The sequence below is a fragment of the Pleurodeles waltl genome, chromosome 11 (genome assembly GCF_031143425.1).
Source record: "Pleurodeles waltl isolate 20211129_DDA chromosome 11, aPleWal1.hap1.20221129, whole genome shotgun sequence".
Lineage (NCBI taxonomy): Eukaryota > Metazoa > Chordata > Amphibia > Caudata > Salamandridae > Pleurodeles > Pleurodeles waltl.
In genome coordinates, this window is record NC_090450.1 from 143,810,605 (window position 1) to 143,830,108 (window position 19,504).

The following is a 19,504-nucleotide window of genomic DNA, read 5'->3' on the forward strand; positions in this document are numbered from 1 at the left end:
TGTGTCCTCTTTCTAAGTGTGCTGCATCCTGCATTCTGCAGCACACTCAGTGAGACAGCATTACCTCCAAAGATTGTTTGTGCAGGAAGGTGTGCCTTCCTCACAAAACCAATCCTGCCTGTAATGCATGCGCCCTTGCACCACGACGCAAGGGTGTGTGCGTTGGCGTTAGGCTCCACTGAGTGCACCAGTGCAAGGAGAGGTCAGGAATACGGCATATCTTCTTAGATATACACATTACTGCCCTCTCCTTTCTGCATTACGTTGGTGAAAAAAATACAAATCTGCCCTTAAATCTTTGAAAAGTTCTTATAGTAGGGAGAGACATACCTACAGTTTACTACAGAATATCAAGATGGAAATATAAACCGGCCAAAATATTATGGCCAAAATACAGAATACCAGAATATTTTGAAGGTAAGTACAAATAAGTAAGTATAGTTCTACTTTGTTTACATCCACATATGTACCATGACGATAGATACATATGGAGTGAAGAATAGTAAATCTATACTAATATATACTGACCTTTTAAAATTTTGGTAGTTGATATTTTGGTCCTACATATTCTGTTATGCCGCGGCGCTGCCCGCTGCCGCGGGCTTCGGTTACCGCGGCGCGGCACTTTTTTTCTGACGTGGCCGGCACCCGGGTCGCGGAGAACGCCGCGGCCGACACTCAGGTCACGGGGGTTGCTGCGGCCCGGGCGGGAGCCATGGAGGCTCCAGGGAGCCTGTCTATGGGTTGCGGCACTCGCCGCTTGCCATATTTTAAGTTCTGCCGTAAAGGCAGAAGCGGCAAAGTCTGAGACCCCGAGGGGGTTCAGGCATTGCCGCATCAGCGCAGTTTGCGCTCAACATTAATTTTCTTACATGTCCGTTTCCTGTCATTTACTTACCGATGTTTCCTGGAACAAACCGAACCCTTAAACTTGGGGTACTTTATACTTGTCTCTTTTCTTCCCAGCATGCTGACCACTTCCTGTCTGCCCAGCATGCATTGTTTTACACACATACCTAATTCACTCTTGTTGTTTTCTCCCCAATCCAAGATGGTGGTGTTCTACTTCCTGTTTCCTACTTCCTGTCCAGGGGTATATAAGGGGATTCCAATTGCTTGTTCATTGCGTTGAAACACTCCTTGGTGGTAGTCACGCTCCGATTGATCTCCTCCTGCGAATCCTGTCTGTTCCTGTCCTGCCTTGTTTTCCAGTCTTCCTGATCCTTGGTCCTAACGCCCTGGTGTCCTCCTTTCATTTCAGGGAGTTCCTGTGGAGGTTTTTTACCCTACGGGGGTTTTTCCTCTGGGACTCCTTCTGGAGGGCACGGACTGTAGTGGTTTGCTCATACCAAACAGCACCGTGGCTACTGGAAGGGGTCGCCCCTACCTCGGCCAGAGCAGAACCTGCCGGAACAAGGGTCGTTCCCCTACGCCTCTCAGCTTCGACGGTAAGACCATTGAAAACTGCGACAGATTGCAACGCCTAAAATTCCAGTTGCAGTCCGGAACTATGGATAACCCAGTGGCAAACACGGAACCTACTAACCAGGACCTACTGGCGACAATACAACAACAGGCTCAAGAACTCCAGCAATTACGTACTGAGAATACTGTTTATCGACAAGCCTTTGCCTCCAGGACCACAGATGTCCCTGCAGTAGCCGCCTCTACACCTCGATTTTCCGGGGATCCCACCACATTAAAAGAATTCCTGGATGCCTTGACGGTGTACTTTGCCTTTCGCCCCTCGCAATTTGTACAAGATAAGACCAAGGTGGGGTATTTGATTAGTGCCTTATCAGGACCAGCCTTGGCCTGGGCCACACCTCTAGTAACCAGAAACGATCCCTGTCTATCTAATTATTCCACCTTTATCACTACTTTTAAACAGATGTTTCAACGCCCTGGACTCGAGGCGTCAGCAGAAGAGGCTCTTTGCGAAGTCCAACAAGGGGGTCAAGATGTATTACAATACATCACCCGTTTTAGACAATTAGCTGCAGAAACAACCTGGGTGGAACGTACCTTGGTGACACTCTTCCGTAGAGGTCTCAGAGAGGACATCAAAGATGAACTAGTACATTCTGCCAGGATAGAAAACCTCAAAGGATTGATGGACCAGGCACTAACGATAGAATATCGATTGAATGAACGAAGAATGGAGAAAAAGAAGAGTCGTTTGCCTTCTCACTCAGTACCATCTCGTCCCTTCGCCCATCGTACCGAGGAAGTCCGTCCTGAATCCAAAGGGAATACCGAGGAAGAGCCCATGCAGATTGACACAGCTCGCGGACCTTTATCCGCAAGTGAAAGGGAACATAGACGAAGGAAGGGGCTTTGCCTATATTGTGGTGCAGCTGGTCACCTAATTCGCGCTTGCCCCATTCGTCCAACCAAGCCCTTGGGAAACGCCAACTCCCGTCCCCAGTAAGAAGGGTGAGGACGGGATATCGTGATATACCTTCTATTTGCTCTTCCAGGGAGGAAGGAACTGCTCTTTTTCTCTTACCAGTTACCCTCCATTTAACTGATGGCCGCGAAGAAAGAACTTTGGTCTTATTGGACTGCGGAGCCAGTGGTCTCTATTTAGATGAAACCTGGGCCAAAGAACGACAGATAACACAAATACCCAAAGAAGTACCAGAACAGGTACATACCGTTGATGGGTCACTCTTGGCCTCTGGACCTGTACAATATACCACCCCTACCTTCTGTTTACAGTTTGGAAAACATCAGGAAATTCTCTCGTTTGACTTAATTTCATCACCACACCACGTCATGATCCTGGGAATTCCATGGCTTACACGGCACAATCCTTACATTAACTGGGAAACAAAAACCATTTCGTTATCCTCCCATTTTTGTCAACACCACTGCTATCCGGCCGGGGATTATTGGTCCCCAAAAAGTCTCTCAACAGCACCCTCTCAGGTGGGAGGATCCATTAATGTCCTACAGGGAGTTCCCAGACATTATCAGGACTATATCGATGTATTCCAGAAGCCTGAAAAGCCTGAATTGCCACCCCACAGAGAATACGACTGTGCCATTCCTTTAGAACCAGACACCGCAGTTCATTTTGGGCGGATGTACTCTCTCACAGAACCAGAGAAAGAAATTTTGAAGGAGTACCTAGATGAGAATCTACAAAGTGGGTTGATAACTCCCTCCTCTTCACCCGCCGGGGCTCCCCTTTTCTTTGTACCAAAGAAAACCAAAGATCTGCGTCCCTGTATCGATTTCAGAGGGTTAAACAGGATCACTATCAAAGACCGGTATCCGTTACCCCTCATCAAGGACATCTTAGAAGCAGTCAGAGGAGCCCAGAGATTCACCAAGGTGGATCTCCGAGGAGCCTATCATCTACTAAGAATCAGAGAAGGTGATGAGTGGAAGACCGCCTTTAGAACACCTTTTGGTCACTACGAATATAGAGTAATGCCCTTCGGACTCACTAATGCCCCGTCCATCTTTCAAAGATTCATGGATTCTATCTTTTCTGATCTTTTGCAACAAACAGTGGTGGTGTATCTTGACGATATCCTAATTTATTCGGTTCATCCAGAGGAACATTCCAAGCACGTTCGCCAAGTCTTAGAGAGACTCCGACAACATCATTTGTTCTGTAAGCGTGAAAAATGCGAGTTTGATCAGATAGAAGTAAAATACTTGGGATACTGTATAAACCAAACCGGAGTTGCCATGGACTCAGACAAAGTACAGGCTATATTGAATTGGCCATCTCCTTCTTCCATCAAGGAGACTCAATGTTTTCTGGGACTAGCCAACTTCTACCGACAGTTCATCGCAGACTTTGCCCAGAGAACCAGCTTCATTACTCAAACCCTCAAAAAGGAACATATAAAGAAAGGTTTTTGTTGGACACCAGGCGCTGAGTCAGCTTTTCAGGACTTAAAGAAAGCCTTTATTCAAGCCCCTATTCTTCGACACCCAGACACCAGCAAAAAATTCATTGTTGTCACAGACGCCTCAGAAAAGAGCCATTGGGGCTGCCTTGTTACAAAAACAAGACGATGATGACCTAGAACACCCTGTATTTTATCTATCACACATTCTATCTGATTCTGAGCGAAACTATTCCGTGCTAGAACGCGAATTACTCGCCTTAAAGGTCGCGTGCACCGAATGGAGACACTTTTTGATGGGATCAAAGGAGCCCTTTGAAGCCCGGACCGATCACAGAAATCTACAGTGCTTAAGAAATTTCCAGTGCCAAAATAGCCGGCAGGCTCGATGGGCCTTCTTCTTCAGCCAATATGATTTCTATATCACCTACATCCCTGGTTCTCAGAACATCCTGGCGGATGCCCTGTCCCGACGTTATCCTGGGTGCGGTGATTCCGCGGTTCAAAATTTATTTGACAACAATAAAATCATAGGGGTAGCACAGACTTTTTTAGATCAAGTCAAGTCCGAATATGCCCGTCTACACGAAACAGAACTAAAAAAGTTACGTCCACAGCTGCACATAGATCATGACTACTATTATCGTGATAAGGCCCTGTTTTTACCCACTAAAACAGTGCAAATCGAAGCTTTACGCATGTGCCATGATTCCCCTATTGCCGGTCATCGAGGAATGAAAGCGACTCAAGATCTTTTACTTCGCTCTTTCTGGTGGCCAACTCTCAAGGCTGACACTGAGGCATATGTGTTATCCTGTCCTACATGTGCTCAAGCCAAGACACCCCGAACCAGACCTGTGGGGTTACTCCGCCCATTACCTGTTCCCCCAGGCCCATGGCATACCATATCCACCGATTTTATGTGCGCATTACCTTCCTCAATGGGAAACCACGTCATAATGGTAACTGTGGACTCCTTCACCAAGATGGCCCACTTCACGGCCTTGAGAAAGTTACCAACGGCAAAGGAGTTAAGTCAGATCTTTACTCAAGAAATCTTCAGGCTACATGGGTTACCCCAAGTTATTATATCGGACAGGGGTCCTCAATATATCTCCCGATTCTGGAATCAATTCTGCAAGACCTTGGGGATCCAGGTGGCCTTATCATCCGGGTTCCACCCTCAAACCAATGGACAAACGGAACGACTCAATCAGGGTCTCGAACAGTACTTACGTAGCTTCTGTAACGCTACACAAAGTAATTGGGCTCCCTACTTACCGCTTGCAGAATTCTCCTATAACAACTCTCTACACAGTGCCTCTAAAGTCTCTCCTTTCTATGGCTCTTATGGTTTCCATCCCAGGGCCTTCCCAACTCCCCTGAGAGACAACTCCAAACTTCCCGCCATCTCCTCCTTCGTTCGACAGCTACGGGGTATACAACGAATTATCCATTCCAACCTTGTGTCCACCAAGTCCCGCATGAAGAAGATAGCAGATAGGAGACGCTGTGCGGCTCCTCTATATCAGGTCCATGATAAGGTCTGGCTCTCCTCTAGATTCCTACCTCTCCGACTCACCCAAAACAAATTCAAACCCCGCTTTTACGGTCCCTTTCTAATTCTCAAGAAAATCAACCCTGTGTCTATGCGTCTTCGCCTACCTCGGACATGGAAGATCCACCCGGTATTTCATGTCTCGCAATTGAAACCCTACCGTCCTGATCTTTTTCATAGGCAGTTGCCCTGTCCCCCTCCTCTGTTGGTTGACAATGTGCCTGAGTACGAAGTACAGGAGGTCTGTGACTCTCGGTTTTTCCATGGGCGCCTCCAATACCTTATTCATTGGAAGGGATACCCTTTGAGTGAGTGTTCCTGGGTGGATGCCTCTTCAGTCCATGCTCCTCTTTTGCTCCGCCGCTTTTTTCGGCTCTTCCCCCACAAACCTGGGGCCTCGGGGGGGCATACTGTTATGCCGCGGCGCTCCCCGCGGCCGCTGGCTTCGGTTACCGCGGCGCGGCACGTTTTTTCTGCAGTGGCCGGCACCCGGGTCGCGGAGAACGCCGCGGCCGACACTCAGGTCGCGGGGGTTGCTGCGGCCCGGGCGGGAGCCATGGAGGCTCCAGGGAGCCGGTCTAGGGGTTGCGGCACTCGCCGCTTGCCATATTTTAAGTTCTGCCGTAAAGGCAGAAGCGGCAAAGTCTGAGACCCCGAGGGGGTTCAGGCATGGCCGCATCAGCGCAGTTTGCGCTCAACATTAATTTTCTTACATGTCCATTTCCTGTCATTTACTTACCGATGTTTCCTGGAACAAACCGAACCCTTACACTTGGGGTACTTTATACTTGTCTCTTTTCTTCCCAGCATGCTGACCACTTCCTGTCTGCCCAGCATGCATTGTTTTACACACATACCTAATTCACTCTTGTTGTTTTCTCCCCAATCCAAGATGGTGGTGTTCTACTTCCTGTTTCCTACTTCCTGTCCAGGGGTATATAAGGGGATTCCAATTGCTTGTTCATTGCGTTGCAACACTCCTTGGTGGTAGTCACGCTCCGATTGATCTCCTCCTGCGAATCCTGTCTGTTCCTGTCCTGCCTTGTTTTCCAGTCTTCCTGATCCTTGGTCCTAACGCCCTGGTGTCCTCCTTTCATTTCAGGGAGTTCCTGTGGAGGTTTTTTACCCTACGGGGGTTTTTCCTCTGGGACTCCTTCTGGAGGGCACGGACTGTAGTGGTTTGCTCATACCAAACAGCACCGTGGCTACTGGAAGGGGTCGCCCCTACCTCGGCCAGAGCAGAACCTGCCGGAACAAGGGTCGTTCCCCTACGCCTCTCAGCTTCGACGGTAAGACCATTGAATACCGCAACATATTCTAATGTACAACCTTTACTTCCTCTTTTCCAGGACACCTTTTTAGTACTAGAATACTTTATAAAAAGATGTCAGTCAAATTGCATCTAAACTGTGTAAAGAATGTACTTTGCGGTGAATCACAAACTTCATTCACCACTGATGACATTGTGGCTGCAACTTTTTGACATGGATGATCATCCTGCTTCCTTTTCTCCCCTTCTTCCCTAGTCATTTCTGCTCTTACGTTGTTATGGTTCTAATCCAATTTTTCTGAGCGCACTATCCTTGTCTCCTGGTTAGTTGTTCCTCTATTTCTATATATTTATTTCCTCATACTATTCCCCTTTCATCTATCATTTCTGGATTTGGATCGGATGCTTATTACAATTCAGATGAATAGTAATTTTCTTTTTCCTTTCCTTAATTTACTGCTTATCCTCACATTATGTTCTGCCTTCTTCCAACCATTAAGAAAATATGGAAAGTAACTTCGGAATGTAATTCCCAAAGACTGAACTCGTCAGGTCTCCTAGAAGAAGTAAACATAGGTCTGGGAATGACATGGAGAGTGTGGCAACGTTTGCACTAAATGCTCCTTACGTGGGGGAGCAGGTGCTCGAAATAAATTGTGACTCTATATGCAGAAATAGGGATGGGCGAGTCATCCACCAATGTTCTTTGCATATCTACGTGGTCTTTTTTTTCCTTAGTTTGGTTTGAAGCCTTCCATCTCATATTACTGCTGCTTTGTCCATTTCTTCTGACCTCTTGCAACAGGATCAAGAAAAGCAGAAATGCCGATGGCCATTTTGAAAAACACTGCACGTATAACGTGCACGCTCATGACACAGTAACTGTTGCCCATTGCAGCTTTTGACTGAAGCAGATTCTCAGCCGGCTTTGAAGGGCTCACCTCCCTAGAATGACCTCCGGTGGAGACTGCCTGCCTCTCTACATGGTCCTAATGCCAAAGAGTGCCTGCAGCTGAAGACCAGAGAGCAAGAAGGATAGCCAGCTAAGTCTGTTAGACCTAGTGATTGTGGATTGTCTAACACATGAGGTATGAATGACTTTTGTTAATCAATAGCAGCTACAAGCAGTGTGATCCCTTGTCCAGTCACAATCCAACTTGTGAAGAATACCAACAACCAATAATGTTTGCAATCTCTATCTTTTATTCTAGGTGGGTTCCCTAGCTTCCCAGAATCTTTCCTGCATTTTTCTACTTGAACTATGGACACTTAGCTGATGATTTATGAGCTCAGCGTCATTGACATTTAACTCTTAGTTTTTGTAATCTAGTCACAAACTTCTACGCATCTGTTGGTTGTCTTAGGTAGTGTATAAAATGTATGTCTAGTCATCCCTAAATTAACAAATTCTGCAAATCTGTTCTGTAATGTCAACTTAGCCTCTTGAAAGACGTCCTGAATCTCATGGCCCTGTTGGTCTTTCGCCTCTTTACTCAACACACTGATCAAAAGTCTTTTTTTCTGTTTGAGCTGAAACTTCAGGTAATTTTTAAATAATTCAACTGATTCCTTGCAACAAAAAAAACAGGATGGGTCTTTCTTGACACATCTGTCTTGACTGAAGCAGTTACCCAAAGGACTACCCAGCTACATCAAGGCAATGGACATTAGTGTCCTTTTTGGAACACAGAAGTCAACAAACTGTTTAAAGAAACCAGTTAATAAAAATAAAATATAAAAATAAATAAAATATGATGAGAAGATCAAGCTGGGTTGGAGTTGTAGAAAATCACTTCTTGCTTCTCTCACCACTATGTGGCAGGATGAGGTGAATACTGTTCATATGGATACGCTACGTTCCTACTTTTGAAGAAATGTAGGAGGAGTTGATCACATTGAGTAAACATGACACAGACCCCTGATAAGCCAATTTAGGTTCAAATGTTAGTGATTGTGTTTCGCTCTCTAGGGCTCCCTCGTGCTTGTCTCACTCTCCGAGGCTCTGTCACACTTGATACAATGTCAGCGCATAGCTCATCAAGCTGAAGCTCCCTGAGCTTCTGCTGCTCTTCAAGAATGCAGCCCAGACATGGCATGATCCAGAAACCAACACTCTACTCAGTGCATGATGGTTTGCTGTGATGTTATGAACAGCTGCAGTTGAAGTCAACATGCACTGTGCTTATGCAAGGATTACAGTCAAATGGACTGTGTTCTTTGATATGCTACAGAGGTCTATGTTAGAACCCCACAACACTAACTTCAAGCTATGATAATTACGGCACAACAGGCATAACTGTGGTAAACTATGCTAATAGTGCAGTGCAGAAAGCAGCTCTACTGGTCACTAAATATGGTGGTTGAGGTTGTTTGTCCCTGGTGTTCTGGGGGTCCTACCTATTATGGTTTGAATTCTCCTAAATGTGGGGCATGCAATGACAGGTTCTCTTGGCCACAAAGGATGATTGCTTATCGCCATTCAGTGGAGAAAAGGAAAACAGGCAGGTGTCTCTCACTCTTCTCTATAAGGAGTAAAGCATATTTAGATTTACTGTCATATAAGTCAGACAGCTCTGTCAAAGATACTCTTATCCACAGGGTTCATTTGTAGCTGTGTGGATCCATACCCAGAACTCTAAAAGCAGTAGATACACACAATTATTGTATTTATTATGTACAATCAGCAGACAAACGTTGTGCATCTTATATCATACTTCCCTACTATTTGTAAACTTTTTCCAACCTTTGCCCATCTTTTATAACGATATCATTGTCAGCCTCCCACTTATGATTTTAGCTGAATAAAGAGCATTTTCTCTCATTATATTATGCCATGGCAAGTATTATCCCCGCATTCCTCCAATAAGCTTGCAAAATTGCAGTCAGATATCAGCTCTTCAGAATTCTCCCCAAGCAACCAGTCTTCCAACTTTCCCCTTCCAAAGTTTTAGGTCTATTTATGGCTTTTTCCCTAGTGAATCTCTATGTAGAGGGGAGGGGGAGGGGATGAATTGTGGTGGGGAGTGAACGCTGTGCAGCTTTCAGTATCTGCATCACTGAGTGAAAAATGCCTTTGTTAGATGAATATCCAAGAAGCAAGCAGCTGCATCAAAATAGGCTCCCTTCCGCATTAGTAACATTGTAAACATTAGCATGGAAGCTTCCATATTTGCTCCATTTCTGTTAGTTTTCTGTTATTTCGTTAGCGCAACTAAAGACAACCTGTTGTTAGAGTGATACAGCGATCTTGTTCAATCTGTCAGCTAATATTACAGTTCAGAGCATAGTTTCCTAACCAACCTACAACATACCTCACCCCTTTATTGTGCAACGGTCTACAGTTAACTCCTGTCTCCCTGAGTGATAGAATTATACTTAGTGGTGACAAGCATTTGTTATTAAGAAATAGTAATCTATTTAATATCTTACTATGTGTATGTAATATATATGTTAATGGAAAGGCCCTATAAACATTCAGAGTATGTTGATTCATTGTGATAGTCTTCAAGGGGTAAGCAAAGCAATGAGTTTCAGTTTTCATAAATCTTTACTATGGTAGCTATTGTTCAGAAATGTTTGAGTTCTTGAGAGGTTACAGCTTTCCTGCTATTTGCTGTATGTAATTTCAACATAACCACACTCTATACACCTCCTTTGGTCTACTAGTTTTAATAATTTCTTCACCAGCAAAATAAAAAATAATACATTGCACACACTGTTATTATCGGAGCCAATCCCGGGCGTATGCGAAGCACAGCCTAGAGTTTGTTTATATAATTCTAACATATTTTACTCACTGTTTCCATCTGTTTAACTTTGCCTGACATGTTTCACATGGAATATATTTTCTAACCCTACAATAAATTAAGTGGTTATGTTATCGTTATAACGGTGTTATTTTATTTGCGCTCTGTGCAAAATCACCTGATAAAAATAACATTGTTTTTACATTAAAGCAATTATTCTTCTCAGGTTTTTAAAGATTTTCAGGAAATACTTTATTAGTATTTGGCCTACAGTGCGTAGATTTTGCTTCTTGTGCTGGCAGACATCAACAACAACATTCACTCAGCTCATTCACAGTCACTAAATAAGTGAGCAACAAATGTGAGAACCATTTTTCAAAGTTTTAGATGTTGTGTTGCATTCCTTATAAAAACAGATTTGTTTACATGTAAGTGAAGTTAACAGCTTATTTGAATGGTCATTGTACTTTAAAAACACAGATTATTGTTCAAGTAAACACTGCCTTACATAAGGCATTTCCAATGCGTATATATGTATATTTTATTTGTATAGCTCGGTTTGTCACCTAAGTGGGTATCCAGGTGCTTGTTGGAGATGTTTTTAATCGAAAAGCTAGGTTTTCAGTCCTTTTCTGAAGTGGGTCAGCGAGGGTGCGGGGCAGAGGGGAGGGTGTTCTAAGTTTTGGTGGCAAGGTGGAAAAAGGAGCATCCTCCTGCACGGCGGCGGCGTATACGTGGTATCTTTGCAAGGGCGATGAGTGCCGAGTGGAGGTTCCTGGTCAGTTGGTGGAGGTGAAGGTGGTGGTTCTGGTAGGGGGTTCCTTGCTTATGGAGGACTTTGTAGGCATGGGTCAGGAGCTTGAAGCGGAATCTTTCCTAGATTGGGAGCCAGTGGAGGTCCTTCAGGTGCTGGGTGATGTGGGTTCTCTTGGGCAGGTTGAGGATCAGTCTGGCAGCTGTGTTCTGGATCATCTGGAGTCTTTGCATGACTTCAGTGGAGGTGCCTGGGTACAGTGTGTTGCCATAGTCCAGTCAGCTGGTGATGAGTGCCTGCACCACCGTCTTCCTCGTGCCAATGAGGAGCCTCTTAAATATCTTGTGGAGCGTACAGGCTGTATGGAAGAAGGCTGAGGAAATGGCATTGACCTGGTGTTTCATGAAGAGTTTGCTGTTGAGAATGATGCTGAGGTTGCAGGCATGATCTTTCGGTGTGGGGGTGGCTCCAAGCTCCGCTGGCCTCCAGGAGTCGTTCCAGAGGGTTGAGTGTCTGCCACAGATCAGAACCTCTGTTTTGTCCATGTTGAACTTCAGGTAGTCGCTCTTCATCCAGGTGCATATGTTCTTCATACAGTTGTGGAAGTCAGGCTTGGTCTTTGTGGGATCTATTGAGAGTAAGAGGACGAGCTGTGTGTCGTCAGTGAAGGAGATGATGTTGATGTTGTGTGGTCTCACAATATCTGTGAGTGGTGTCGGGTGGACGTTGAAGAGTGTTGGGCTTAAGGAGGAGCCTTGGGGAATACCGCAGATGGTGTGCTTGACTTGTGAGGTGAAGGGAGAAGATGGACACTCCGAGTGTGTCCTGTGAGGAAGGATGCCATTCATCTGAGTGCATCGTCTGTGATCCCAATTTGGAGTAGTGGGTTGATCAGTGTGTGATGGGTGATGTCAAAGAGGTCAAGCAGGATCAAAGCTGCTAATTGTCCTCTGTCAAGCAGGGTGTGGGTGTCGTTTGTTGCAACAATCATAGCTATCTTGGTGCTGTGATTGGCACTGAAGCCTGATTGGGAGGGGTCTAGCAGGTTGTTTCTCTCTAGGTTTTTGATGAGTTGGAGGTTGATTTGGCGGAGAATGGGAGCAGAGAGATCAGGCGGTAATTCTGGGGCTCTCTGGGGTCTGCAGAGGGGTCTGATCTCTGTGTGTTTCCAGGCTTCTGGAAAAGTGGTCATGGCTAACTAGGCATTAACAATGGTGGTGAGCTGGTGGCTGATCTAGTTTTTTCAGAGGTTGAAGATCTTGGGGGGAAGGGGTCGTGTATGCTTCTGAATGAATGGAGGTCATGAGTGTGAGCATGTTCGGTGTGCTGAGTTGTCCCCATGCGGTGAGCAGGTGGTCGGTAGTGGACATTGACTGGATGCTGGGTAGGTCAGAGAGTTGGGGATTGAAGTTAGAGTAGATGGTTTAGTTCTTGTGAGGGGGGATGGAGTTTTGATTGGTTGACGGGCAGGCAAACTCTCTGAGGATGGTGGTGAGTTCCCTGGTTTGGTTGGCACTTTTCTCAATCCGGGTCAGGGCCTCTTTTTTTGCATCTTTAATCTGGCGGTGGTAGTCGTTTAAGGCTGGTTTGAAGGTGGCTTGGTAGGCGTGGTTCTTGCTGGTGCACCATCTTCTCTCCCATTGTTTGCACCTGCATTTTGATTTGCTGAGAACTGGGGTGTACCAGTTGGCTTTTTTTGTGGTTCTCTGGGTCTTGGCTAGTTTGGTCTGGGTGACCAGGTCGGCGGCACTGATGATCCAGTCATTAAAGTTCTGTACTGCCTGATCCAAGTTGGTGGTGATATTAGGCTGTGAGGTGCTGAGGGTTTTGGTCCATTGCTGCTGAGTGACCTTGGTCCAGCTGCGGGAGGGGTGATGTGGTGGAGGGGGGCAGTGAAGGGTGAAAAGGACGATGTTGTGGTCTAACTAGGTGAGTTCCTTTGTGTGGCTGTAGCTGATTGTGTTGCTTAAAGCGAAAGTTGGGGTCCAGCGTGTGTCCCGCTTTGTGAGTGGGACCTGTGACCAGCTGCTTGAGGCCGATGTTGTCCAGTCTTTCTCGTAGGTCGGTGAAGTTGGTGTTGGTGGAATCGTCCAGGTGGTAGTTGAGGTCTCCCAGGAAGATGTAGTGTTCGGATTCAATGGCGAGTGGGGTGATGAATTCAGTGATGGCGACGCTGAGGCCGGTTCTTGGTCGTCTGTATGCAAGGGTGCCTTTGATGGTGGTGTTTTCGTCGGCGTGGAGCTGGAAGTTTATGTGTTCCATGATGGGTGTGGTTTTGTCATTGGTCATGGTGTAGGTGATTGATTCCTTGTGTATGATGACAATGCGGGCTCCATGCCTGTTGGTGCAGTTGCAGTGTTTCATTTTGTAGCTGGGGAGGTGTTGCCATGGCAATGTCCAGAGTCGAGACGGGGTGAGCCAGGCCTCTGTGACGAAGGTTACATCAGGGGCGAGAGTAAAGATGGTACCCCAGACTTCAGTTGTGTGTTTGCTGAGTGATCTGGAGTTGGATGCACCTCAGTTGTTCCAAGGCCATCTCGGTCAGCGGGGATGGTGAGGCATTAGTGGTAGTGATGGTGGTCGGTATCAGCAGTGATGTAGGAAGAATAGGAACACATCACATACAAACAAATATAAGTTCCCAAATCCCAATACAAACATTTTAGGCTAGGGATAGTTGTAAACTAATGTAGGTAGTGAAAGGCTTAATACAGGACATGCTAAAAAAAGACAGACTGTGGGTTCAATAGAAAAGGCAGGTCATATTTAGGACAAACAAACACTTATTACTTAGGAAACTTATACACATGCTGCATTGTTAAGTTAGCTGTGCTGAAACACACAAGAGGCCCAAGCCACATTCCACATTAGAATGAGAGTTTTTCTTTAAAGCTGCACCAACTGTTGCTTTCAAAATGTTCACTTAGCACGAACAGGGTGGAAAAAAAGGGTGTATCCTGCCTTAGCACAAGGGTCCTAAAAACCACAATTCATTCATATCTTGGTGAGGGGAACTGTGTAAGGGTCAGATAAGCATTAGCACAAGGCAGGGCTACCGTGAGCATCATGTAAAATATAATCACTTGTTGTGCAGGAAAGATAGAGATGCTGAATGACGTCAATGTTACTTACCCACCCATGAGGTGACCAGTAATCGTGCATGTGCTCTTGTCAAGAGGTCCCTCTCCCCTATTATCTTATCTGTACTGCTTGTTCTTGCTTATGTCAATGCTGAACTTGTCAGCATAGTTTTTTGTGGTTTTTACAGTATAAATACCACTGCTTGTGAACTAGAACTTTGAACTTCAGTCATGGCCTCTATGTTGAGACTGCCTGTTGTTCCCAGCTGAAAATCGATTAAACCTATATTATTGTGTCAAATTGATCTGTCTTATTTTATTAACAGATTTCCCTCTAACAGCAGTGGGTGCCAGTAAATGGTCCAGCTGTGTGGCAGGGTGATGCGAGGAAGGAGTTGTTATTGTGTGCACGGTCAAGAGCATGGAGATAGGTGGAAAAGTATCTGTGGGGTGAGTAGAGACAGGGCTCCTGGCACTGGCCGTGGTTCAGGCACAGGCGTGTGCAGACGGGTTGCAGCTCAGTTGCACAGCAGCCTCCTTAAGTAGTCCTGGGAGGTGGGATGGGCTGGCAGGGAGGCGGTGGGAAAAAACAGTGGGAACAAATAGCAGGTACAGGCAACAACAGGGCACAACAAGGAGGCAAATCATAACGGGACAACTGAGGGACCAGAAAAACAAGGCTACAATTATACTTCACAGAAAACAGTTACCCTGACAGCAATTACACAAGGGGGTGAGTCAGTCGAGGCAGAACCTGGGATCAAACCTGTGGCCTTGTGTGCTGCAGCTGGGCACACAAGAAGCAAGGCAGAGGCAGCAGCAGAGAGCGCTGAGACCGGGGTCAGAGGTTATTTTAAACTCAAGTGTCCCGATTGTGCATACCAACCAATATATCTCCTGCCAAAACAAGTTTTTTATTTCAAGACATAGGTATTTTAATATACAAGTATTAACGATGTAATATGAGGTGTTTCATAAGGAGTATTCAGGAATAATTCAAACTCTTGTACCAAAATTAAACTGTACACTCTTGCTTTCTAAGCATTTTCTTTTGTTCACGCAAATTATACATGCAAAATATTTCACTTTAACTTATGAGGATCCAACCATCTCTATGTGATCTTAATTCATATTAGTACGTTTCTAAGGCAAATATAACATTAAACCACTCGTGTTCATTTCTGTAATTTTCCATTGTGCTTTTCACTGCATCAAATGCAATTGAGGTCATTTCTGATATTGAATATATTTTCTTTACCATCATTTTTAAATCACTGTCTGTTGCACTAAATGTTCCTCATAAATTTTCTGCATCAATTTGTGTAAATATTGGGGAGGTTCTGCGCAGATATAAGTGTGATAGCCATTTTCCCAGTTGTGCCTCGCAGGCAGGATTACAAATAAAATGTAGATTTTTTTTTACTTCTTGCTGGCAGAAGTTGGGAGTAACATGATTTCTATGGGGGACAATCAGTTGCAAATATCTGCCTTAATTTAGAGAGCTGCAGGATGGACCAGTGTGTTAATTATGCATTGCTGAGCTTTTGGATGTCACGAGTCTCAATTCAGTAAGATGAACTCGGCTTCCAGGCAACTTGAGTACTCTTAAAATTGGTATCTCTAATTTACAGTGCTTGGAATTAGCACAACTGTGAATTAGTTCCTTTTTTAAAAGGTACTTTTTAGTAAACACATCCTGTGTGATGGGAAGATGCCAATTAAATGTATGTTCTGTGTTGTTCTAATTGTCTCCCCTGACATGATGTGTTATCCAAGGGGTATCCTATTACTAATCTACTAACTATTAGCCTCTAATTTTGGGTTCGGGAGCAGCCTGCTACTCACCGCAAATCACTTTGGTGCCTCATCAGGGGCAGTAAGTGCTAGGGCAATTAAATCTCCTTTACTTTTTTGTTTCTTTGGACAGAGACATTCATATTTTCATGCAATGTATCAATGTCTTTTTTTGCCTTATAACTATCAGCAAGAAGTCATTTACACACTTTGGTATAATTTGCCAATTCTGTAGGTGTCAATTTGTGCTTTGTTATAGTTAGGATCAAATATAATAGCTAATGGACACACTTTTCACAATATTGATTTGCTTGAGGGTTCCAAAGACACGTTTTGTCATTCTAGATATACATTTTTAAAGGTACATTTATTAAGCCATCCGTGAATTTCATTACCATTGAGTGATCTTCCTAATTTCCAGCCTGAGTTATGAGAATAATTTTCTCTAGTCATCAGAGTTATAAGTATTTCACTTACATGAGTGAAACCTAGACACATTACTTGCTGAATTGTACCATCCAAAATATTAAATATTCTGGAAAGAACAAGCTAGTAATGATGAATCTGCCAGGTCAATACCCCATACCACTTTTAATGATGTGGTTATATTCCAAGATATCTGGATAACCTTTTGAAGTATATTCATCTAGACATTCACATGAATATATCACTTTGTGCCTAGAAATAAACATATGTGTAAGGTGTACAGTATTTTTGTTATGAAAATAAGTTTCAGTATCATTGTTACACTTCAGTGGAGACTTCTACTTCAATAGTGACTTTAAATTTGGAAATTTTGCGCGAAACCTAGCTTTACTCCTGATTGGGCACTGCTCCCACTGTTGATACCTCTGTACCATTCTTGGTGCATTTGATATATGTAGATACCAGTCAGTACATCAAATAAAGCAGGACATCTGGTTACTACTTTCCACAGTAAGAAATATAACAGGACATCTGCTTGTGATTTTAAACAGTAAGATGAGGGTTGAAATTGTAGATTGAAGCATGTGCCTGAAATTCCAAAAGCATTTTTTCGCAATGTCTCATGACCATTTGCTCCAAAAAAAGACGTGGAGGCAAGATGTCATCTAAATCAAGAAGAAAGATGTGTGGAATTTGGAATTATTGTGCAGTTCCTTAGATTTGATTATCTAAAACGTCCCAATAAACACCATCTTATAGTGGTTTTGTTATCATTCTTGTTGTGACAATCCTCTAGTACTTCTATGTATGCACCTCTGATGCTTGGCTGTGTCATTAATACAGCTGGATTTTCAATTTCTGAAATATATTGTCCATGCATGATCCTGTATTAAGTCCCTACCTCTGTCATATTCTATGGGAGGGTTGGTGCAGTACCGGTGAATGGCCATGTGTGTGCTCGACTTACTCCAGCTTTAAGCTGGAGTACATATACTACTGTATTGGATGTTTGGCATAGTAACTATAGATATGTAGTCTGTGGATAGTAGTATGCTTATTCTTTTGTGGGTGGGTCCATGTCCCTCCCTACACTTCCCCACCAGCCCTCTCCTAACCCCTCCTTATTCCTCCTGAAACTCCTTACCTTTTGTAATACAGATTCCCTATTTTCCAGCCACTCCCAATGTCCCTCCCACATTTACCTCTAAAGCGCATACTTATGCGCATTGAGACTCCACAGTCGGGGCAGAAATCTTCACAGAAAAAAATTAGACAGGCAGAGGTGTAGGCCTCCAAACGTAGTTTGTAAATAGCATTTTGTGGTACGTTTCTAGTACTATTATGTTACTAAAAAATATACTACACAGTGCAGTCTGTGAATAGGCCCCTCAGAGTCCTACCACTACACGTGTATTACACACACACTATAGATGCACACATCCTAGACATTCACACAGAATGTCAGTCCGAGGCTCTAGGTTCCACATAACAGCAGAACAAGGGGCAAGTAGGAATGACACAGATAAAAAGGCCTGATCACACTAAGGATTTACATTGATGGTGGTATACTGCCACCATCAATCACTATATGTGGTTACCCCAGGACAGGGACAGCGTGTAGTATAACTTTTATTCTATATTCAATTTGACTTCTGGAGTGTCTGAGCGTGTCCTGTAAGTGGCAGTGACAGGACGCGCACTTTACCCAGAGTTGTTATGTACAAACTTAGGGGCATATTTATACTCCGTTTGCGCCGGAATTGCGTCGTTTTTTTTGACGCAATTTCGACGCAAAACTAACTCCATATTTATACTTTGGCGTTAGACGCGTCTAGCGCCAAAGTCCATGGAGTTAGCGTCATTTTTTAGCGTGGACACCTACTTTGCGTTAATTATATGCAAGGTAGGCGTTCCCGTCTAAAAAATCGACTCCGAGGCATGTGCGTCGGATTTATACTCCCGGGCAAAATTCACGGCCGGGAGTGGGCGGGTAAAAAAAAAATGACGTACGGCCGCTTTTGCGCCGTTTTTTAGCGCCTCCAAAAGGCAGGCGTTAAGGGACCTGTGGGCTCTGAAGGAGCCCAGAGTTGCCCTCCCATGCCCCCAGGGACACCCCCTGTCACCCTTGCCCACCCCAGGAGGACACCCAAGGCTGGAGGGACCCATCCCAGGGACATTAAGGTAAGTTCAGGTAAGTGTTTTTTTTTTTTTTTTGTGGCATAGAGGGGCCTGATTTGTGCCCCCCTACATGCCACTATGCCCAATGACCATGCCCAGGGGACAGAAGTCCCCTGGGCATGGCCATTGGGCAAGGGGGCATGACTCCTGTCTTTGCTAAGACAGGAGTCATTTCTATGGGGGTTGGGAGTGAAAAAAAATGGCGCAAATCGGGTTGAGGCGAAAAAATTGCCTCAACCTGACTTGCCCCATTTCTTGACGCCCAAGCCCCATATCCCCCTACGCCGGCGCTGACTGGTGTACGTCGTTTTTTTTAACGCACACCAGACGGCGCCGGCGGCTAATGCCGGCTAACGTCATTCAATAAATACGGCGCCCGCATGGCGCTTCAGAATGACGTTAGCAGTCGCTAATTTCTTTGACGCAAAACTGCGTTAGCGCAGTTTTGCGTCAAAAAGTATAAATATGGGCCTTAGTACCTGGAAACGGTGTCCTGTGTGGAACTGTAGAGCTGCATAGTAGCCCTATGTCCAATTTGAGGACTTGCTTGATTCGTCCCTCCCAGTCACAGGACAGGTCCTGGACTTCACATTGTCAAGGGCAGGCTTAAGCCTCTGTGCACAAGTCTCAAGTACGCCAGAAACAGCTCTCTGCTCTCAAAATCCTGAAATCATGGAAATACCTTCTAGGCCAGGGCGATTTTTTTCTGCAAGTGTATCTTGCATAAATATTGATTATTCTGTTTACTCAAGGTTTATTTTTGGCCACTTATGCTTTATCAAAGAAGGTCCACCCATGGAAGATTGGTGCGAACAGAACATTTTTTTGTGGG